Below are 24,745 nucleotides of genomic sequence, written 5' to 3' on the forward strand. Positions count from 1 at the left end.
AATAGCAGGGTCCAGAATTTTCAGTACCACACTCATGCTAATCTGAGTCCAGGTCTGTATTCATGAAGTCATTGAGATGTTGCTGTAACATCATCCTATTACTTAGTTCGTCTCTAGATACAGGTTTCCTTACACATGATGTAGCACAGAGGCCACATATTGCAGGAGCACACAAGTCAAAGATCGTATTTATTGGCTTCAACCAGTAACAGGTATCCTAGAAGTACAACAGCATGTATGTTCTCATGAGACTGCTCGAATTTACAGAACAAGCCTTCTCTTTTTATACGAAATAATGAGCTTCAGGCAAACATTCCTTATTTTACAGTTGACCATACAAATATTTTTACTACAAAGAAAAAGCAGAGTCATGATGACAAGCCCACATTTCAGTTTGTCCAGTTCATGATAGATTACCCGGCAAGGCCCAGAACTTCCATCAGATATCGACGGACCCCTAATAAAATCGGGCACATCCTCCTTGTAAAACAGGTCATAAAGAAGAAACAGGGACAGGTGTGTGTGAGATTAGGCATAGCTTGTGTGCGATGAACGGTTTATGACATGCTGTGCCTTGATACTAATCTCATTCGGCCACTGCGAGAGGAACTGCCCGAACAGGTTTGGCTTGAGGCAGTGGAGTCAGCTCGCCCAGGTCACAGAGGAGTCAGAAGAGGTGTACGTGTCCTTTCAGATCGAATTCGGCCTTAGTCATTTGGCTATGTAAAGGCAATCACAAAATGGATGCCGCTCACAAAATGGTACCCAAGGGTTCAAGACGAAAACTACGATTTCAGGGTGATTTCATCACTCGATCATGACGAAAATGCTTAGGTATAGTATTTAAGCCATTTCAGGTCTGCTAGTACCAAAATCGTCATGATACGATGATATTTATGACACGAGTGTAGAGCTTCGGTACCACACAATAGCAGGGTCCAGAATTTTCAGTACCACAGACCCTCCTTTTGCCCTTACATAGGCAATAACCTATACTCATGCTAATCTGAGTCCAGGTCTGTATTCATGAAGTCATTGAGATGTTGCTGTAACATCATCTTATTACTTAGTTCGTCTCTAGATACAGGTTTCCTTACACATGATGTAGCACAGAGGCCACATATTGCAGGAGCACACTGCACACACAGACAGAACAGGAAAAGGATGGCTAGGATCATCCCAATGACTATCAGAATCTTCTATCCCCAGGCAGATATCAGTTTCCAGAACCACCCCATCAAGGACCAGTCTCCTTCATCCACGTGAATGGATTCAGAGATCTTATGCAGTTTGGAGATGGCCTGGTATACTGTCGGAGCGTTGTCTGGGATGAAAATGCAGCAACTCGATTGGATCACTTTACATACCCCACCACGGTCTGCAAGTATGACATCTAACGCGACCCTGTTTTGAAGAGTCATAAGGCGATCCGACTGGAGCTCAGCAGTCAAATTACTAAGGGCACCGGCAGTTTCAACTACAGTGGATTCAACCACCCTTGTTAATTGCCTTATGTTTCTGCTGTTCACCATAGGCCCCCAAAACAGCAGAAAACCCTTTGCAAAATCTCCGAATTCTTGTCCTGCAGTGTCTTCTTTACTGATGACACCTCTAACTATCCTTGTCCTATGGTAATCTGCCTCGGCCGTGTAGGTGGGAGGCAACAGGAACGAGACAAAACATGTGCCCGAGAAGTCAGGGGGCAACCATGTATAGGCTCTATCATGGCAGATGAAATAAGTACCCTTAGCTGCTAAGAACGAAGGGGAATTTCGAGATGCAAACACATATGTTTCCGTGCAGACGCTCTTCCCCAACTAAGCTCTGGGATTTTTGCCATTACCTTGCAGGCATAGGTGACCCTGATGGGGTACAATCCAAATAGAGGAGGATCTCTTCGCTCGCTGGTTCTCACTCAAAGCAATTCCATATTTCGTCATATTCTATTTAACATAAGCTTGCAACTCATCTTTAGGAATCGTTCTGTACGAGTCAATTGTTTTGCTCATATTTGCAATTCCTACTACCAATGCTTTGTTACTTGAGTTACTTTTCGTGGAATGTGGGGAATATGGTTCAATGGCAAATATGAACATTGTTTGAAATGCCCATAATGAACCATTGTAGCTAAATGGTAAGACCAGGTATGGGATACCCTTGTCTGTCGTATGCGGCATAAGACCACACACCCAGCAGTTAGTTGTGTTTACTACTAATTGGTGTTGGTGTAAGAGCTGAATGAAAGAGTTATTAATAAACTCTAATCTTCTTGAGGACTCATGTTCAGGCAGGGGGTGAAAAGAGTGCGAGGAAACAGTAGGAGGAGGTATGGGCTGTGTAGTGGGTACAAATGAAACTTGAAAAGTGTAAAAAACATATCCTATTAATAATATCATAACACCAAGCAACGTAAAGATACAACATATTAACGATCTCTTCTTTGACATTGATATACATACTTTTATCTTTAAAGTTCATTTGTTTGGCAGGTCTCTCCATCTCAGAAAACTCCATCCTCTCTAATTTGCTGCCCGCGGTGGTAGGGTGTTTCTGCTGAAGAGTGCTTCTGTCAGTCCAGGTTAACTCCCTTGGACCAACCAGAACTGTCGACCTAACCCTCTCCAGCTGCACTCCAAAGACTTGGTCAACCGCGACCCTAGCAGCAGAACCGGATGGCGGTTCGAAAAAACAAAAATGAGCAAGTTTCTTAGATGAGAGAGCTGCACAATAAAAAGTAAAAAAGAAATTTATTTGTCCATAGTCATAGGTCTCGGCCTCAAATTGTAACGGTTTCTTCCAGGTGCTGTCTGGTCTTCAAATAAGAGTTCAGGCTCTGTAGTGTTCAACCGAATTGACCGAGGCACAGATTCTTGCAAAATGTTGTTGCTCTCCTTTTCAGAAGTTGTTCCTTTTATACGTGATTCGCTAAAGGGTAAAAAACGAGGCACGGTCTCAGCTTCAGAGTCAGCGATCCCCTCCTGGACCCACCGGTCGTACGGAAGAGGCAGTGGGACCCTCTTACAATGATTGCCGTGGACCCAATGTTTCTTTCCTTCTACTCGAACGGCTGATCTTGTCGCGAGAAGAACTAGATGAGGGCAGGTCCACCGGGGCTGGTCATTCTTTGTTCGCTGGAAATTCTTAACCAGCACGTAGGATCCAGGATCGATAGGATGCCCTGGAGCTTCAGAGGCCTGAGGTAGAGTGTTGTGGACCTGTTGGTGTAAAACACGCAATTTAGCCGTCAATTCATACAGATAATCAAGCAGTACAGGGTGTTCTATTTCGCTAAACCTGGTGGGCCTTGGCACTCCCCATATGTTGGCCGGACGGCCAAACACAATTTCATAGGGACTAAGTCCCACTCTAGAGTGAACAGTCATTCTCGTTGATAGGAGTGCCAAGGGCAGAGCGTCAGGCCATTGAAGACCTGTGCTCGCTTGAATCTTGGCCAGTTTCAGCTTTAACGTGCCATTATAGCACTCTACTAGCCCAGCTGATTGGGGGTGATTTGCAGCATGAAACTTTTGCTGAATGCCTAGCCCTTCACACACTCTCTTCATCACTCGACCCACAAATTCACTCCCATTATCACTCCAAACCACTCTAGGCATTCCAAATCTAGGGAAGAATTCTTTGACAAGGGCTTTGGCTGTGGACAAAGCAGTATTGTCCTTTAAGGGGTATGCTTCGACCCATCTTGAAAAGGAACAAACAACAATGAATACGTATTTCAAATTGTTGCACCTTTCCATGTGGATGAAATCTAGCTGCAAAACCTCGAACAGGTACGTTGGAGGCGCAACCAGCTGGAGTTGGGGTTCCCCTACCAGGATTGTATTTCAGGCACACCATACAATTCTTGACCACATTCTCTGCACACTTAGCGATTCCAGCATTTTGCCATACTGGAGCCAACAACTTACAAATCCCTTTCACACTGATATGAGACATTCCATGAGCCATTGTCACCACTGCAAGCACATACGCATCGGGTAACAGCCATCGCTGATGCTCTGACAATTCAATCCAACAACCATTCGCATCCAATTTACCCTTACTTTCTCTCCATTCATTCAACTCTTTTCTGTGGCTTCAGCTTGAATGGACTTCACACTCTCAATCGTATCTTCACACATACCAACATCACCAATCCATCTCGCAGGGCCTGCAACATACATTTGACTCATTACATTCCTAGCAGTTTCTTTCGCAACTTCATTCGCAAACGCATTTCCACGACCAACATCATCCGTAACCTTTTTGTGCGCACTGCATTTCACAATTGCAACCTGTAACAGCAAGGTCAGTGACTCGAGAAGCTCATTCACCAACTGACCATGCTGGATCTTAGCACCATGCGAAGTCAGGAACCCATGTTCTTTCCACAATCGTCCAAAACTGTGAGCCACACCAAATGCATATTGACTGTCCGTGTACACGTTCAATCGTTTTCCTTTCGCCAACACACATGCTCTTGTAAGCGCAACCAACTCTGCTGCTTGCGCTGAATTATGTGGGATACGTGCAGCTTCAACAATAGTATGCAAAGTCGTCACAGCATATGCTGCAGTCGTATCACCATTCGGCAACTTGAAACACGAACCATCAACCCACAAAGTACCATCACATTCTGGAAGAGGAGTGTCTCTAAGGTCTATCCTCCCTTTCGGCTATTCCTCTGTTCTCAGAAAACAGTCATGCTGATCTTCATTATCATCATCTGTCTCAGCTAAAATCGGCAACAATGTGGCTGGGTTTAGTGTATTGCACCTCTTTATGTGCACATGACTTGCCAACAGTGCCAGCTCATACCCTGACAATCGAGCACTAGTTAAGTGCTGTGTCTTTGTTCTGTTTAACAGAATGTCCACTGCATGTGGGACCATTACAATTAACATATTATTCATTACTAACCCAGCAGCCTGTCGAATAGAGACAGCTGCTGCCGCAGTGGCTCTTAAACAACTTGGCAACACCTTAGCTACGGGATGTAAAGTCGCCGAAAAATATGCGCATGGACGCTGTTTGTCCCCAAAAGACTGTGTCAGAACTGACAATGCGCAACCTTCTTTCTCATGGACATACAATGTAAAGGGCTTACTGTAGTCGGGGGTACCCAACACAGGAGCCGAAAACAATGCATCACTTAATTCGGAAAAACTTTTCTGACACTCTTCAGACCACGGAATGGGATTCGGTGTATCTTTACAAGTTAATGCCACCAAAGGTTTGGCCAATAAGGAAAAATTCGGTATCCATTGTCTGCAATATGATGTAATGCCCAAGAAAGCACGCACTTCTCTCTGTGTCCTTGGGACACTCAATTTTGCAATTGCCTGAATTCTTTCTAGGGTCAGTTTCCTTCCCTCCTTCGATAAGAGTTGACCTAGGTAGGTTACTTCTAGTCGACAATATTGCAATTTTGAAAGAGAGACTTTGTGGCGCAGATCACACAAATGACGCAACAACAGCAATGTGGCTTCTTTACAAATATCCTCAGCATCTGCAGCTATTAGCAAATCATCTACGTATTGAATAAGGGTAGCGCCGTCAGGTAAAACAATTGCGTCAAGCTGTGTTTTTAGAGCCTGACTGTATATTGATGGACTTTCACAGTAGCCCTGAGGAGCGCGTTTGAAGCGGAAACTTCGGCCTCCTAAACTGAAGCCAAAAATATCCCTGCTCTCCTCGGCAATCAGGATGCTGAAGAAAGCATTCTTCAAGTCAATCACTGAGAACCAAGTGGCTGAAGCTGGAATCATAGTCAATAGGGCAGTGATATCAGGGACAACGGGAAACTGTGGCACAACTATTTTATTGACCTCCCTAAGATCAATCACAAATCTGTAAACAGGTGGCTGAGAAGGATCAGTACGCTTCAAAACCGGCAGAACAGGACTATTACAAACGTTGCCTCTTGTCTCTTCAATTACATCTTTCTCAATCAGATCATAAATGATCGCTAACAACGCCTTTTCACCTTCACTAGAGATCTTGTATTGGGGAATGCGCGGCATTCTAACATTGGCTTTCAGTGTTACAACATATGGCGCTATTTCCAAGAGACCCACATCATTGGGTCCAGTAGCCCAAAGAATATCTGGAAGAGAAGACAATTCTGTCGGAAGTTTATCCTTCGACAAATACATTGGAGAAACCACTTTCTTATCCAGTGTAAGTTGTACTCCGGAAGCAGAACAGTACAAAGTCGCATATAATCTTTTCAACAGATCTAATCCCAATAAATTTTCACCACAACCTGTTGTAAGAATGAGGGGTGCTTCGAATTCACCAGGTCCAACAGAAAGTGACATAGGACTAGAAATCGGGTTCCTAACCGGGGCGCCAGAAAAACCTACTGAAACATTCATTTCGCCAGACAAAGGTGCGCCAGGGAGTTTTGAGTACATAATAGAACTCTTTGTAGCACCAGTATCCAACAGAAAAGGCTCTGACACACCTGATGTAATCACCTCAACATAAGGCCCACTCTGATCTACTGGAACTGAAACAACTCCCTCTCTTTGTCCATGGCTGTTCTAGCAATCATCACCTTCCATATTCTCATCTTCTGCATAGTAGTCATCAGCATAGTACTGAGCCGTCCTAGCAACCGCGCTATTCTGCTGGTCGAAACTATTCATGTGAGGAAATATAAATTTTATGGTCAAGAAATGTTCCCTAACGTGTACCCCACCGTCTCCATGTACAAGCTTAAGGTGCATGTAACTTCCCTCCTGTGCCAGCTATGAAGACGCAAATACATTTGCGTCCAACGTTAACATGTCCTCTTTCAGATCCACCCCGAACGGGTTGAATATTCCGTTCCTAAGTATGCCATGCCAACGTCTTTTTGTGGTGTACTTTACACGTCTTTCAGCTCTGGCGAAGTAGGCCCTGAATTCTGCCATCGAGCCTTTTCCTGCCTTCTGACACTGAATGCCTCAGCCTGGGCTGCCTCTGTACCCGTGACCTCTGCCTTACTCCCTGTGCGGCTAACGGCGCTTAGCTCAGCCTGTTGCCTGCCAAGACTGTATTCAACCTTCGAATTATCTGCTCCGCTCCTCAAAAAAATACATTCCTGCCTACTAGTTCAAGTAAACATCCTTCCAGCTGCAGAGCAAAGGGCCCGGCCTCACTGTCTCCGTGCAAGTAATTCATAGCTCCTGTTACCATGGTAGGCCCATGCCCCCTCGCATCTCATGCAGACACGTAGACGCTTATACACGCACTCACAGTCAGTATAGAATAGCCTCTGCCCAAGAGACCTTCCCCTCTAGATAATATGGTTCCCAAACATCAGATATCTGATATGATATAGGTACGAGTTGATCTGACATGCCAGACTTCTGTCTCTTTCCGCTAGTGTAAATGTCAAGTCCCCTGCACCCTCCAGCTTCACGTCAATCACACGTCATGCAGCTGCGCGCGCATCCAGACCTCAGATTTCTGCTGACATCGCAAGACTCTGCTATGTACCCACCCACTTGTGACACTTTCATGTGACGTTTCTAGCACACACCTCTATGTTCACGCCTAGTTCACGCCTTTTGATTACGTATTGCTAACACGTGTGTGTTTTTATCTTGTTTCTCTCAGCTGTTACGCCTACTGTATTGGTATCCATTACATGCTTTAAGTATAAAAGTTATGTCTTGTCAATAAAGTATGCTCTATCCCTTCCTGAACCCCAGTGGTGTCAGGAACACGATATCCGGTTCAAGAACCATTCCTTTTTAAGGAATAAAACCCCTAAGAACTCTAACACCACGGACTCTGCGTCTTTCTTTCCGATTGAGTTATTCTATTTTTAGTACTTACCTGCATAGAAATTAAGACGGTAATTAAATATTTACTACATTATTTTGGCGCCCGAACAGGGACCCCTCCCCCACCTTACGCGCCGGTTGGTGCGTTGCAACCTTTGCCCCCTGCCATAAGTCAAGACGGACAATTACGCGTACCCACAGGATTTCCTGTATCTCCCTCAGGCCTACGGAGGTGACGGAGACTGCGATCAGCACCCAGACGAGGCGGTGAGGAGTGCGGAGGATCCCGACCAGAGCCTAGCCGAAAGAAGCAAGGTCCGAGGTGTCAAGAGGCCCACCAGTTCCGAAGTATTCACGTGTCGAGTCGAGTCGAGTCCAGTCCGGTCCAGTCCAGTCGAGTTTTCCGAGGCCTTCTGTTCCGTGCTTCCCGGTGAGTACCATTGCTGGGGACGCATCTAGACGGGTGCATTATTATGTATCCGGTAAAGACGGGTTTGGGTACACAAACACGGTCTGCACTGTTTTAGACAGTGTATCTGTGCTGTTTAGCAGTACCTCAGGTATTCAAGTTCTTGCGCTGTTCTCGACAGTGTATCTGTGCTGTTTAGCAGTACATCTAGTATCAAGGGTAGTCATATGTGTTCAAAATGTTTTCATGTGATTGATGTCGTGGTATGAGTGATTGTTTGATGTACATTACTGTGTTTTTGTGTAACTAGCTGTGTTCAGAGTAAGTAACAAGTATCGAGTATCCAGTACTAAGTAACAAGATGCCGTTTTTCAATAAATTAAGACAGATAGGAACTAGGAAAGGGATACTAGAGGAAGAAATTCCTATCCCCCCTAGGGACACTCCTGGAAATTTTATGTACCATAAGCATGGCTTAGATGCCATACTGTACCTAGATTTATGGGCCGATTATACCAAGCACCTAGACGAGAGACACAGATGGCCCGTTACAGGAACATGGGATGCCGAGTGCATCATGAAGGTAGAAGAAGCGCTATGGAAAAAGAAAGCCAGACAATCTCAGAAAGTCGCCATAGAATTTTGGCGTAAAGAATCACATAAACGTGCCGAAAAAGCACTCCGAAAAGAAGACAGACATAGAGAAGAGTCGGATAGAGTCCGAGAAAACTAATTAGTTAATGAAGGGATCCGAGTAAAAGCAGAACAAGTAGACCGCATGCGAAACAATCTTGTAAATGGCATGTACTTAGTGGCCGAGGGTTTGCCTGAAGCCACTTCAGAAATACCGAAAGATCTGCCGCCACCATTGGTTCCTACTAAAGTAAGTCACAGGACCACCAAAGACATATTCCTTGCTTCCTATCTAGACGATGTAGCACCCGCTTACACCAATCCACGTGCCCACGTACCGCCTACTGACGATGACGGAGGTGGCAACTCGCCTCAAGACAATGTCCCGCCATTGCCGCAACAAAGTTCACCCGTTCGACAGCCTGCTCCACCTGCTCCTCCACCTCCACCACTTCCCACATCTAAGATTGATATACTAAATCCGTTTGCGCCTGATCTTAATAAGAGACAAGTTCAGGTACACATACAGACTCCACAGAGAAATAATGCTCAAGCCTCTGCCTCAGGAGGTGCAACAGGAGGTCTCCAGACCCCGCCATCAACACGCAGATTAAACATTAGGGACTTAATGAAGCAACGTACACCCCAATCACCAAGTTTTGACATGCTTAAAGAACGCCTTCCAATTTGCAGATACGATCCAGTACCCGGTAAAGACGATAGAATGTTGTTAGCATCACTACGCTTACGACAAGCTACAGATTACCTAGTGTTATTCCCAGGGATGGCTGATCACCTAGATAGAATATATCATTTTGTCCAGACTGGGGAAGATCCTGAAAGTATTAAAGAGGCCCTGGCTCACCAAAAAGTTGATACTCAAGGTTGTATATTACGTTTCTTCATAAATTGCTTAATAAGAGACCGAGACAGGCCTGGAGCAGACAAGGAAGAGATGGAAGCACTAAACAGATGGGGTCAAAATATAGCCGAAGGAAACCATGATAAGCTGAATTGTATAGCAAGCATGTACAAGAAAATAAGAAAAGCAGTAATAGAAATACACGAAAAAGAAAAAGAAAATGACAGGAATAACTCCTCCAAGGAGGACGAACCTGAAGAACCAGAGACGACTAAAGAAATGATAGCGTATGTGGGTAAGGGAAATTACCTTAGGAAAGGCATTCGTCCAGAAAACAAGAGAGTTTTTCTCTCTGGTATATCAAAACCGAATTCTCCTGAATATCTGTTTCAAGTTACCGATAAAATTCTTCAAGAACAAATGGGGTACCATGTACTCAATTCTATGGATGAACAAGAACTAGCCCGGTCAGCAGTGCTATGGGCTGACAATCCTAGCACATACAATGATGATACAGTAGCACAGACATTTCTGAACCTTTCCCCAGACGAGCAGAAATTAGCTGGTGTGTACATGATTCAGCATCTCATCACGTTATACAGACAACAACATTCTGATCCAGGTCCCTTACCTGATACATTAGAAGCACTACTTATGAATAGATGGAGAGGCCTAAGTACCAAGTTAATTCAAATAATTCTAGAACAACGCCGCAGATATAACACTTTCTTAGGCCCACAATATGTTTCAGCTCCGCCCCCAGAAAGAAAAATGTTTCATTTTGACAGGCAGAATCCTTTACGAGAAGTGCACCCAGTTATGAATGCCGATCACGCCTTGGAACGTGTGTTTGTGTACACACCTTTAACAAAGTTAGAATTGTTAGAAATGAAGAAACTAGTACCCTGTCATGATAAAGACCCTGCAGGTTTTCACCGAGAACTTAAAGACATGTTACTCATGGGAGATTACACGTATACGGATATTATGAAATTATTAAAAGTACTGCTGCCCACTGGCATTTACGAGAAACTCAAGGAAAAAGAATGGGAGGTGGGAGATAAAAAGATTATTTGGACTGAAATAGAAGACGAGGAAAAAGGTCGTACTCCAGGGCTAGGCCTTGGGGACAAAGCTAAAGCATTACCAGGTTTAATAGTACAGGTCTTGCCAAGATTATTGACAACTAAAAAGGAAGACTGGGACGCAATCTCAGCCTGTAAACAGAAACACGATGAAGATACTAGTGACTTCTATTCAAGATTCGAGAAATGTTTCATTATTAATAGTGGCCTAAAACCAGGTAGCGAGTCGTATCCACATCTTTTTGTAACAAAATTAGTTGAGAATTCCCTGACACAAGTTAAGAACCATGTATATAAAGTTGAAAGTACATGGCAAGCAAATACGCCATCCCAGGTGTTACAAATGTTACAGTATCACCAGAACAGAATTAGAGAAGAACAGGATCACGAACAGAGACGTATGAAAGACACGAAAATGAAAATGTTAGTGGCCCAGTCGGTTCCAGCCGACGGTCAGAGAAAGGGTGTGACCCAGACAGGTAATTCAGCAGCTCCCGTTAAAGGGACGTGCAACTATTGCAAACAGCCAGGACACTACGTACATGAATGTCCAGTCCTGAAACACAATATAGCAACAGGTAAAACTAAAGAAAGACCGCGTCAGCCTAGACAAGACCAGGTCCAGCAACAGACTTCCCAGAATACACAGCCTATGCATGCTCCACCACATACAGTACAGACCGCAGCAGTGTCACAGCCACAGCCACAGCCCATTGCCGCGACGCAGCAAGTTTCACGGCAGATGAACCAGTATGCCCAATCTGATTATCCCGATTATAAGCGATACACATGAAACAGCCTAGAGAGGGAGGTTGGCTTGCCTCTTATTGAGATTCCTGTAGATCAAGAGGGTCCTTATGTACACAGTCAAGTATTGGGAAAAGACAGAAAATTTTTAATAGACACAGGGGCAAGCCGCACAACAATCAGCCATGATGAAGTCCCAGGGGCACCCCTCTCAGGCTCACAGAATGTTTCCCTTGGTTTTTCAGGACAGCCTATTGTAAATGAAGTATCGAAACCAGTCCCCCTAGCTGTAGGTCCATTATCACGCGTTACAGACTTGTTACTGACTAAATCATGTCCAGAAAACTTGTTAGGTATCAAAACATTGAAGGCTCTAGGAGCTGTGATATGTTGTTCTCCGGAAGGAGTTAGACTTTTTCTACGTGACTTTAAGGGTCACTATGTATTACGAGAGTTTGATGTCAGATTGAAAAATGTACCGAAACACCTGTGGGCACAAGGCACAACCGATGTAGGTTGCATGCACATCACACCATACCGTGTTACACTCAAACCAGGAGTTGTTTTACCGCGAATCAGACAATACAAGTTACCACCCGATGCTGTAGTGGCTTTACTGGAAATCATTGGAGAGCTCATTGCCCAAGGAGTGGTCGTAGAAACCGACTCCAATATCTGTAATTCCCCTATCATTCCGATTCTTAAACGTACTGATCCCAATGCACCGCCAGTATATCGGCTGGTGATTGATTTACGAGAACTGAATAAATGCATTGTTCCACAGTATCCTGTGGTTCCCGACATCTCATCCTTATTGACTGCTATCGATTCAGAAGCAACGTTCTTTACTGTAATTGATCTCAAGAACGCCTTCTTCAGTGTACCCATTGATCCAGAGAGCCAATATCTCTTCGGATTCAGTTTAAATGGCCGAAGTTTCAAATTTTCACGCGCACCTCAAGGATTCACAGAAAGCCCCAGCATCTATAGCCAAGCACTGAAAAGACAACTTGACTGTATCCAAATGCCAGTTAACACTGCCCTACTACAGTACGTCGATGATCTGCTGATCACCGCACGAAGTGAACCCGAATGTGAACAAGCATCACTGACAGTTTTACATTTTCTGGCCGACAAGGGACACAAGGTGTCTCCTTCGAAGCTGCAATTCTGTGTTCAGCAAGTTGTGTACCTGGGTCACTTGCTGTCCAAAGTGGGGAGACAGCTCACTCCTGATCGCATCCAGTTAATTGTAAACATGCCACAACCCCAGACACAAAAGGAAGTGCGGGCCTTTATAGGCCTCACCTCGTACTGCAGACAATGGATTCCTCAATATGCATTTCTAGCTAAGCCACTCATTCAGTTGACAACACAGGAGGCAGCGACTTCGACTGCCCTCCCTTGGACTCAGGAACATACACAGGCCTTTGAGGAATTAAAGAAAGCTTTATGTCAAGCACCAGTTTTAGCGACACCATGTTACAGCAAACCTTTTACACTTTTTGTTACAGAACGTGATGGTACAGCGTTGTCTGTCCTCACTCAAGATCAAGCAGGTTCACATAAGCCTTGTGCTTATTTTTCAAGTACATTGGATTCAGTAGCCCAGGCACTCCCTGCGTGCTTAAAATCAGTTGCAGCGACAGCCCTAGCAATCAGACAGAGCGACTCAATTGTATTAGGACATCCATTGACAGTACAAGTTCCACATTCTGTAGAGGTTCTTCTAAACCGAACCCAGACTCAACACTTGACTATAGCACGACTGACAGGTTATGAATTGACGCTATTCCAGCCACACATAGAAATCAGACGCTGTAACATTCTGAATCCTGCAACATTGTTACCTTCGATTATGACAGATTCAGCTCCGCATGATTGTATAGAAATCATTAATGCAGTAACAAAGCCCCGACGAGACTTAACAGATGTTCCACTGACAAATCCAGACCTGACACTTTACGTGGACGGTTCATGTATGAGAACAAACACAGGAGAATTAGTGGCCGCGTATGCAGTGACCACTGAAACTGAAGTTAAAGAAACACATCGTATTGATACACTGTCCGCTCAAGCAGCAGAGCTTATCGCTCTGACCCAAGCCTGTATACTAGCCAAGAACAGAAATCTTAACATATACACAGATTCACGTTATGCTTTCGGAGTCGTACACGACTTCGGAGTGTTATGGCAAGAACGAGGTTTCTTGACCTCTCACGGTGCCAAGATCCAAAACGGTCCCCTTATTCAAGCACTGTTAGAAGCAATACATCTGCCTTCAGGCATTTCCATCATGAAGTGTAAAGCACATACTAAAGTTACAGACTCTATTTCCCAGGGTAACGACCTGGCAGATCAAACAGCAAAACATACAGCATTGACTCACACCCAGACAACGGATGTAACAAAGATCATAGTGCCGACACATTGTATGACAGTTAGGGATCCCACACTAGATGTAATTGATATTCAGACACATGCTACTCCAGATGAAATCAAGAAATGGACTGAACTAGGAGGGATCCAGACAGATCAGGGATGGATGACGAAGGGAAAATCTACATGGTTTCTCCCCGATTCTATGGTTCAAGTCATAATAAATACAGCACATAGTCCAGCACACCTAGGGGAAAAAGCTATGTTAGACAGTTTACAGAATCTCTGGTACAACAAACATTTACGAGCAGCAGCAAAACAGAAAGTGCGTACTTGCATGATCTGTTGTCAGTTCAATCCAGGTAAAAGCGTCCCTGTAGAGCAAGGTGGATTTCATCCTCCCGATCACCCTTTTGAAGTCCTCCAGATGGATTATATCCAGATGGACCGTTGTCGAGGATTCAAGTACGTCCTCGTAGTTGTTTGTGCACTTTCCCGTTGGACCGAAGCATATCCAGTCCCAGATTACACTGCCCCGACCACTGCCAAGCAGCTGGTTCGTGAATTCTTCCCACGGTACGGCTTGCCCCGTATCGTGTACTCAGATAACGGACAGCCATTCTCATCCGAGCTCATGAAGCAGGTTTCACTTCTGCTAGGATATCAGTGGAAATTCCATTGCGTCCGACATCCCGAGGCAGCTGGCCTTGTAGAAAGACATAACCAGACACTGAAAACACGTCTCGACAAAATATGTAAAGAGAAAGGGGTCGACTGGATAGTCGCCCTGCCAGTTGCACTGTTCTATATGAGAATGGTCCCCCATTCGAGATCAGGACTATCCCCGTATGAGGTGGTCTTTGGCCGACCACCAAATATGTGGGGGACGCCCATGCCTAAGAAAATAACCGATGTTGACTGTAATATGCTGACAGATTACCTTGCCTCCTTGATGTCTGCACTCCAATCATGTCGTTCACAGGTTGCCGCAGCCTTTCCCGACAACACTGATGTGAAGCCACACGATGTCCGTCCTGGTGATACAGTCTTGATACGAAATTTCGACAGGAGGAGTCCGCTGGAGCCCCGTTGGCAGGATCCGAAGCTCGTCCTTCTGACCACGAGGACTGCAATTAAAGTTGAGGGCCGAAAGGGGTGGATCCATACGAGTCATATTAAAAAATGTAATGAACTGTTGCCAGAAACTGACTCTTCCACCCCCTCAAAGGACTGCCCCGATTCTAGTGACATTAAAGTTCCCAAGAGAGAGAAAACTCCACAAGAGGAGTATAAAACCAAATTGCGGTCTAGCAAGTCAGACAGTTTAATTGTTTAAGTCCTCCCCTAGGTGAATCGGTTAAATTAGTTTCTGACATGTATCCCCTAGACCGAGATAGAGAGAGAGAGAGACAACTCAAGAAACGTGCATATTGTAAATCACTTCGTAGTCACTGTATAGTGACATTATTGGTTATGTTTTTTCTAAGCCTTTTGATTATTGCTGCCAGTATATTGTTGCATATATATTACCCTATCTTCAAGCGTACCCAATCTGCTTACAATGTCACTGCCAAACATTCTTTTAGCGAATTACCCCCACATGAGTTATCTTACAGACTTGCGCTGCGCAACAACACATTCATTAGTATGTTACATCACTCCCATCAGACTAATAATGCTACAAACTGTTGGATATGTGGCCGACTCCCTCCCTATCAGAAATACAAGGGAGTTCTGCCTCTCTTTCCATACCCGTTCACTCACAATGGCTCATGTGGAGCATGGTTTAGATTAATTAATTCTTTAGATTCTGATATTGCTGTTTTCGAAGGAAATTGGGTTTGGGGAAACCTGAACTTAGTTCTGCTTAACGCCTGTTATCCCGACAAGAAGGGACTTCCCACTAGGACAGGAACTGATCTAGAAAATGAAGTATATGGATTAGGTAATTATACAATTAACCTCATGATTCTTACTGTTGAATCCGAAGCTGCACCAGTTTTGCCTGCTATGTCAGTATTACCAGTCACGGGTGACTTATGTGTCAGAAAGAAGGGTTCAGTACACTTAGGTCATAGTAAATGTACTACTGTGGTCGAATTCAGTGATCAAGGCAAGTCTTCATTTAGAGCTACTCGTCATTCCTACTTTGTCTGTGGCCATACCGCATACATACGCTTACCTCCAGATTGGGATGGCACCTGTTACATTGCATTCCTTCTGCCACCCGTTTTCCTAGCCCCTCCTGATTATCACAGAAATACAAATCTAGTAAAGAACAGACTCCGAAGAGATCTCCCGATTGTCGACTATACTGAAACGGCATGGGAGCAATACACAGACTTCAATAAAGGTTTCTTCCCCTACTTAGGTACTGTCTTTAATAGTAAACTGATACGAAAATTAACTAGAACCCTCGAAGCAGTAGTGAATGAAACTACCTCCGCTCTAGGCAACTTAACAGAGGAGCAATCTGCCATGCGGGTTGTTGTTCTTCAAAATCGTCTTGTTATTGACGTCATCCTAGCAGATAGGGGCGGAGCCTGTAAGGTCATCGGGTCAAGTTGCTGTGTTTTCATTCCAGAAAACGCGCCAACAGTATATAAAGCTATCACACGTCTTCATAAAATTGCAAGTTTGATACATCAGAATCCAGGCACCTGGACTTGGTCCGGTTGGTTCTGGACAACGTTGACCGCTTGGGGATGGAAGATCCTATCCTTCCTAGGCATTGCCCTTCTCATAGTATTCAGTTGCTGCCTGTGCCTACAATGTGGGCCAGCGATTTGTGGTCTGTGCGCCACATCATGTATTCCGCATTCAAGTTTCCACTCAAAACGCGAAAAGAAGAAAGAAGAACAAATGATGTTACATGAACAGACTGATCGATTCATGAGGATCGATATATCATGAAGGGTCCGTAGGGAACAAGGAGGGAATGAGGAAATATAAATTTTATGGTCAAGAAATGTTCCCTAACGTGTACCCCACCGTCTCCATGTACAAGCTTAAGGTGCATGTAATTTCCCTCCTGTGCCAGCTATGAAGACGCAAATACATTTGCGTCCAAAGTTAACATGTCCTCTTTCAGATCCACCCCGAACGGGTTGAATATTCCGTTCCTAAGTATGCCATGCCAATGTCTTTTTGTGGTGTACTTTACACGTCTTTCAGCTCTGGCGAAGTAGGCCCTGAATTCTGCCATCGAGCCTTTTCCTGCCTTCTGACACTGAATGCCTCAGCCTGGGCTGCCTCTGTACCCGTGACCTCTGCCTTACTCCCTGTGCGGCTAACGGCGCTTAGCTCAGCCTGTTGCCTGCCAAGACTGTATTCAACCTTCAAATTATCTGCTCCGCTCCTCAAAAAAATACATTCCTGCCTACTAGTTCAAGTAAACATCCTTCCAGCTGCAGAGCAAAGGGCCCGGCCTCACTGTCTCCGTGCAAGTAATTCATAGCTCCTGTTACCATGGTAGGCCCATGCCCCCTCGCATCTCATGCAGACACGTAGACGCTTATACACGCACTCACAGTCAGTATAGAATAGCCTCTGCCCAAGAGACCTTCCCCTCTAGATAATATGGTTCCCAAACATCAGATATCAGATATGATATAGGTACGAGTTGATCTGACATGCCAGACTTCTGTCTCTTTCCGCTAGTGTAAATGTCAAGTCCCCTGCACCCTCCAGCTTCACGTCAATCACACGCCATGCAGCTGCGCGCGCATCCAGACCTCAGATTTCTGCTGACATCGCAAGACTCTGCTATGTACCCACCCACTTGTGACACTTTCATGTGACGTTTCTAGCACACACCTCTATGTTCACGCCTAGTTCACGCCTTTTGATTACGTATTGCTAACACGTGTGTGTTTTTATCTTGTTTCTCTCAGCTGTTACGCCTACTGTATTGGTATCCATTATATGCTTTAAGTATAAAAGTTATGTCTTGTCAATAAAGTATGCTCTATCCCTTCCTGAACCCCAGTGGTGTCAGGAACACGATATCCGGTTCAAGAACCATTCCTTTTTAAGGAATAAAACCCCTAAGAACTCTAACACCACGGACTCTGCGTCTTTCTTTCCGATTGAGTTATTCTATTTTTAGTACTTACCTGCATAGAAATTAAGACGGTAATTAAATATTTACCACACATGGAATTCTGAGGCGGGAAGGAACGAGCGTTCTGAGGGAAATTTCCACATCCCCTACCTCTAGGAGCTTGTTGAACGCCTCGACCTCTTGCACCAGAAGCACCATTCGTACGCTGTAACAAAACCGGACAACTACTCTTGAAATGACCCTCTTCTTTACAATACGCACATTGATTGGGACCATACGGTAAACGCTGCTGAGCAAACTCGTTTCTTTGCGAGTTCCTCGAATATTGCTGAGGTTGCTGATAATTGCGCTGACTAATATTACGGGGTGGATAAGCTTGCTGTCGAAGGACTTTAGTTTTCAATTCCTTAGTCTTTTTATCCGCTTTCTCTAACTCACCTTTGCGCCTATTCTCATAGTACTGGGCTGTAGCTAAAATCTGTGCTGACGTGGAAACAGCCCAAGCACTCTCAGAATCCTTCAACTTATTACATAATTCGGGAAGCAAATTATGCACAAATTTGTCAACAAACAATCTTTGGCCACCCTCCGTAGACATATCTTGACCACTATGACCTACGAAAGTCTCCTCGAACCTCGTGAAGAAGTCAGACACAGTCTCATCTTTCTTTTGTTTGCATGCAGACAACTTGTCCCAATTAACACGCAATTCGGGCATTAAAGTCTTCATATACGTAATAATCCTACCAGGATGTTCTGCTACTAAGGGCTCAGGTTTAGCACCACCAACTTGTCTAGCATCAGCAGCGGCAATATTTACCCATGTGTCACCTAATTCTTGATCATGATCTGCATGACGAATCTTTCCCCATAAAGGCTGTGGAACAACATTTCCAAACAACATGTCTATATCGGCTAAATTCATGATGCAGGAACTAGCAGTCTGTGATAACTCCTTATAATACCCTGCAGGATTTTTACGGGAGTCAGGCAATGTCTGTTTGAGAGGCAGAACCTCAGATCTCTTCCAAGGAACATGTACCCATACACGCTGAAAATGCGGCGGAATGGCTGGATTAGCATTTGCGTCACCTTCCCTCCAAACTGGGGGATCCTCTCTCATGGGATACTGTTGCGCCTTTTTCCTACCTGGTGCATCATGCTCAGATAGTGATCGAGAACTGCTCACCTTACTCCGATAAGACAACAATGTCGCAACTGCTCGTTCAACGTCGGTGCCTATGATCATGCCCTCCGTGAAATTGAACCGTATACGGTATAATTCAGGCATGTCATATTCCGGATCATTTCCCTCCAAATCTTCACAGAGAAATACACACATTTGTTCAAAAACATATCTCTGCTTCAATGCTTCCCATTGACGGAAGACTTCCATGACTGACTGAACGTCATATCTTACAGTATTAACAACCCATTTAGGCACTAAGTCATTCAGTACTTCTCTCTCTTGATAGTCAGGCAGTTGACTCCGCAACTGTCTTCGTTCTGGGTTAGGGGTCGTATTAGGCGGGCCAAAGAAAGGTGAGAAAAGACCAGCAACAGTGTTTGCCACTCTCTGTCGAACAGAGGGAGAAACTGACGGAAAGGCAGAAACGCCAGGAAAGACAGGCTGATGTAAAGCAGAGGTGGAGGCAGTAGCAGAGGGAGTATTAGTATAAGCAGTTGGAGCAGTAGGCAAAGTCGTAGAGAACACAGATGGAGTATGCAGCAAAGGCGGCGGCCCTTGAGAGGGCTGCGCCGGTGGAGTAGGAACCAGCTGAAGAGGAGCTGGTGATTGTGGTAGAACCTGTGGTCCAACAACAGGAGGTTGCTGTGGTGCTGTAGCACTCTGCGCATAAGGAGGTGGTGAACTCAGTAAATGAGACATTAAAGGATCCTTATCAAGTTCTTCTTTTGATCCTTGTCCTTTACGTGGCAAAAACGGGTAGCATTTATCTACCGCTAACTTCCTACTTCTAAGTGTTTGTTCATTCTCTTGCTCTTCCTCATTATCCCTGAACGCAACGGCAGCTTGTACCATTGACATACCTCGTTTATTTTTCTTTGCTAATTTTATTTCTTTCTGTTTTGCTTCTTTGCGCCATAGGCGAAAGGAGTCAAACATCGCCGGCTGGGCCTTCTTTTTGGAAAGTTTTACCTCTAGATTATCTAAAATCTCAGTGTTGAAACTACCATATTGGGGCCATTTTAAAACACCATCGTTTCTGGTGTATCGGATCCATACTTCATTACATGTGATAGGGCCTACGCCATGCTTCACATAGAGCTCATATGTTGGAGTTCCAATCGGAGGAACCGGACACGAGTCCTCCAATTAGGAATCCCTATTACAACCAAGACAAAACAAATTCCCAAGTCTGCTAGGACCAGGCATCTTCGCTCTCTAGTCTAGCTTCAAACTTCAAAGGATTATCGAATACGATAGCCTCGTGAATACACGAGTCCTTCGGCTTTGACACTTGCAAGTTCCAAATCAAAGCGATCCCAAGGGATACCAAACTAAGAACCAAAGTAAGGGCAGGGAGACGCTCCACTTTTACTTAACTGAAGTATTGATGACGTCACCAGAAGACTCGTCTATAGTTTCGCTCTACCAATCGTCAAGGGTCCAAAACAGGGCGATAGTCAGGGCAGCAGTCCTTCGTAGCCGTCGGGACGCGGGGAACCTCACAGCAAAGACCTTCGGACCACGTCGACATACAGGGGTCGCTGAAGTGGTTGGCCGTCCTCCGGAATTTTCACACAAAGCTCCTCACGAACCTCTGGCTTGGACCGGTACCGCTGATACCGCCCCACGTTGGGCGCCAACTGAGGTACAGGGTTTTTATGGACCCGGCGGTGCCAGGGAGAACACCCAAAGACCTCAAGTCCTTCCTGTTTCAGACTACAGAAACACAGAGTCTTCTAGGTGAAGTCAAAGATCGTATTTATTGGCTGCAACCAGTAACAGGTATCCTAGAAGTACAACAGCATATGTGTTCTCAGGAGACTGCTCGAATTTACAGAACCAGCCTTCTCTTTTTATGCGAAATAATGAGCTTCAGGCAAACATTCCTTATTTTACAGTTGACCATACAAATATTTTTACTACAAAGAAAAAGCAGAGTCATGATGACATGCCCACATTTCAGTTTGTCCAGTTCATGATAGATTACCCGGCAAGGCCCAGAACTTCCATCAGATATTGACGGACCCCTAATAAAATCGGGCACCCCCTCCTTGTAAAACAGGTCATAAAGAAGAAACAGGGACAGGTGTGTGTGAGATTAGGCATAGCTTGTGTGCGATGAACGGTTTATGACATGTTGTGCCTTGATACTAATCTCATTCGGCCACTGGGAGAGGAACTGCCCGAACAGGTTTGGCTTGAGGCAGTGGAGTCAGCTCGCCCAGTTCACAGAGGAGTCAGAAGAGGTGTACGTGTCCTTTCAGATCGAATTCGGCCTTAGTCATTTGGCTATGTAAGGGCAATCACAAAATGGATGCCGCTCACAAAATGGAACCCAAGGGTTCAAGACGAAAACTACGATTTCAGGGTGATTTCGTCACTCGATCATGACGAAAATGCTTAGGTATAGTATTTAAGCCATTTCAGGTCTGCTAGTACCAAAATCGTCATGATACGATGATATTTATGACACGAGTGTAGAGCTTCGGTACCACACAATATCAGGGTCCAGAATTTTCAGTACCACAGAGCCTGTCTGCAGCTGTCAGGAACAACTCCCTAAGTTGTTCCGGGATAATGCCATACCATATACTATTAAGTGCATTATAATCCTCGCAGTTATATGTCAACTTTGGTTTGGCTTTATCAAAACATGTCGTGTAAGGTGTCATACGATTTGGAATACTATCCCTTCGACAGTCCTGTCGACGGGGATAGCATTCCACCCTTCTAGAGGGAGAAGACATGTTACTTTACTGAAACGGGGTTGATTTTTAAAAGAGCCTCAGATCCACAAAATGGATGCTTCTGCCACAGACACGAGTCTGGCCTCCTGCTGCTGACCGAAACTCAGCCGAGGAGGCCTGGACAAAGGCTTTCCTGTCATGGGGAGGTGTCACACCACCCCAGACAGGAGATAGTGGATTGTAGCAGGGAGGTTTGAAAGAAACCAGACACTGCCTGGGGAGCACAAGGCTTCCCCTTGCATAATCCCGTCAAACCGGTTCTGGGGCACACCAGCCCCAGTCCCAGCGCGACCTGGACAAAGGGAAAGGGCTGTAACCACCCGCTTCCTGGGTCCCACCGATAGGAGGGGACCTAGCAGGTAATCCAGCCCCCTAGATTGGTATAAGAATGGGAGCAGTGCCAACGCACTCAGATTATCCTGATGAAAATAAGAAACAAAGCTCTTGACCCTCCGACATCCTACTCAATGTAGAAGACTGAAGAATCTCCCTTGTGGTCAAGGAGTGACCACCCTGTGCAAACAGGCACCATCCAGCACCTCGACATTTGCTTTGTTGCAGTTCCCGCCGGAACTCGAGCAACAGAGACCGACAAGACAAAGTGTGCCTGCCTTCTAACAGCCCGATCCACAGTTCCTGCAGAGCTGAGACCCGTGGAGGCGACCGGAAGTGTGGGGCCTGCCATCTTGGAGAAATCACAAGACGCTAACCGTGCAGCCCACGAGTGACCCTTGAAGCTGTACATCGGGGTTTGAGAAGCCCCATCCCTGAGCCACTCTTGCACCGAAGCTCATCCCTCTATACTCTCCGAGTGCTGCATGGGGCCCTTCTGCTTCTTTTGGCTCAACGCGTTGGCTCGGTCACTTGCCCGCTGGCTTGTGGCCCTTGTGCCAACAAACTACAAAATCTAACTTGTGATTTAGGTTGCTCCAGACTTGCACCCGCTCCTCTGAAAAGGAGCACCCGCTCTGACCCTCTTGCTCCGAGTGAGAAGCAATCTTCCAGTCCTGCGTGGATTGCTCTTGCCAAGTGTTGTTTGCTCTAATCCTGAAGCCGACAGCGCCGACAGCGCCGACAGCGAGAACCTTTGTGGGACAGCTCGTGACTCACTCCTGGACATTGCAGATGCCCTAGAGCCCATGTGACAGTGGAGAGAAGCTCCTCGACAACCACGTGAGTGCGCCCAACATTGCCTGGTTCCGTCCTGGTTCCACCCTGGTCACTGCTGAGTGACCCAGACTCTGTCCCCTCTGCTTTCAGGTACTCTACAACTCCGATCCACCCTTGGATCACACCGGACACTTCTCCTTCACATCACCTGCAGCATCTTCAGCTTCAAGCACCAACAACCTGCTTGACGAAACCCGACACAACTTTGACCCTATGCACCCTCTTCCTGTGGGTGAGGTAACTCAATAACGCCGGTGTTCCCACACTGGTACACACCTCTAATGTATGTGTCTTAAATTTTGTCCTTCTAGGTTAAGCGGAAGTCTCCTTAAACTGTAACTTTATAACTTTTACACACCATTGACTTTGCATTGGTGCATGAGTGTGCTTTAAGCGCCGCACCCGAATCCCGCGGGCTTTTCCTGACTTCAGCATTGCTAGTCCCGACTGCTCCCAGCGATTCCCTAGGCCTTAGGCCTAACCACTGTTCGATTGGTATCTCTTATACCACTTTCTTAATATATGGTTTGAGTGGCCACCCGCCCTCATCCATAATTGTGCAACTTTCATATGTTTAACTGTGCTTTTGTTTTAATGCTTGTGCCCCTTTGCTCATAAAGAGTACTGGGGATTATTCTAGTAATAAATACATATATTTTTATAATATATACTTGTGTGGTGTCCTTTCATTTGGTATTACAGGATTGTGATTGGTAAAACAGCTCGCTTAACAAGACCTCTTGAGTTTAGCCTTTAAGGCTGCTTAGTCCATGCTACCACTAGGATAGCTTGTCTAATAAGGTTGACTTACAACCAGACACCATAAGGGATTGTTTGGACTGATACAAGGTGGTTCCAGAATTGAAAACATCACATATCAGGCCAACTTCTCACAGAACCTAATACTTTCCCAGCTGCCTGCAATGAGAGTGGGGTTTGTAAAGAATAAAAACTCGCTCGGACAGTGGAACCAGAAGCAGAAGCAGAGATTGAAAATAAATACACAATTCACAAAAGAATATATACAGTCTACCTATGGCCCTACTAGGTATCAATTGGTGAAAGCAGCAATTCAAATCGAGTTTGGAGAGCATCGCATCATAAATGTGATAAACTGCATATACAATTTACCTTGCAAGTAAAAGCACAATCAAGGTTACGGACCCCTGTCCAAGTGAAGCTATATAAGGGAGGGCGAGCTGTGCAAAAAGCGGTAAAAGCCAAGGTTCAAGGAGAAACGGTTACCATAGTCTCATCGCTCAGTAGCCCGCCGCCTTATACTGAAATCTCTGGGCCAGGCAAAACATTTTATAGAGGATTAGCTATGGAAGACCTGGTTCATGGAACTGGAGCTGAGGTACCAGTCTCACTGTCAGTGTTGAGTTTGCAGAAGAAGCAAACTGGGCCAATAAAGCACAGTGAGAACAACTTGGACAAAAACTAGAGAATAAACTGGAACCATCAAGGGATTTAAGCAACTCAAGGATACCCTCTAAGAGTATAGAGGGGGCCCTCACACACCTGAAATTGAAATTGAAAATGCTGTTGACTCCTGCAAACTGATGGATAAAAAATCAGATAAACGACCAGAGACAAAGGGGCCAGAAACTTGGGGAGCCAGGCAAAGGAAATTAAAAATAAATTACGAGAGGAAGGGCATGGGAGAGACAAAGATAAAAACAAGGACAA

The sequence above is a fragment of the Lissotriton vulgaris genome, chromosome 1_1 (assembly GCF_964263255.1).
Source record: "Lissotriton vulgaris chromosome 1_1, aLisVul1.2, whole genome shotgun sequence".
Taxonomy (NCBI): Eukaryota; Metazoa; Chordata; class Amphibia; order Caudata; family Salamandridae; genus Lissotriton; species Lissotriton vulgaris.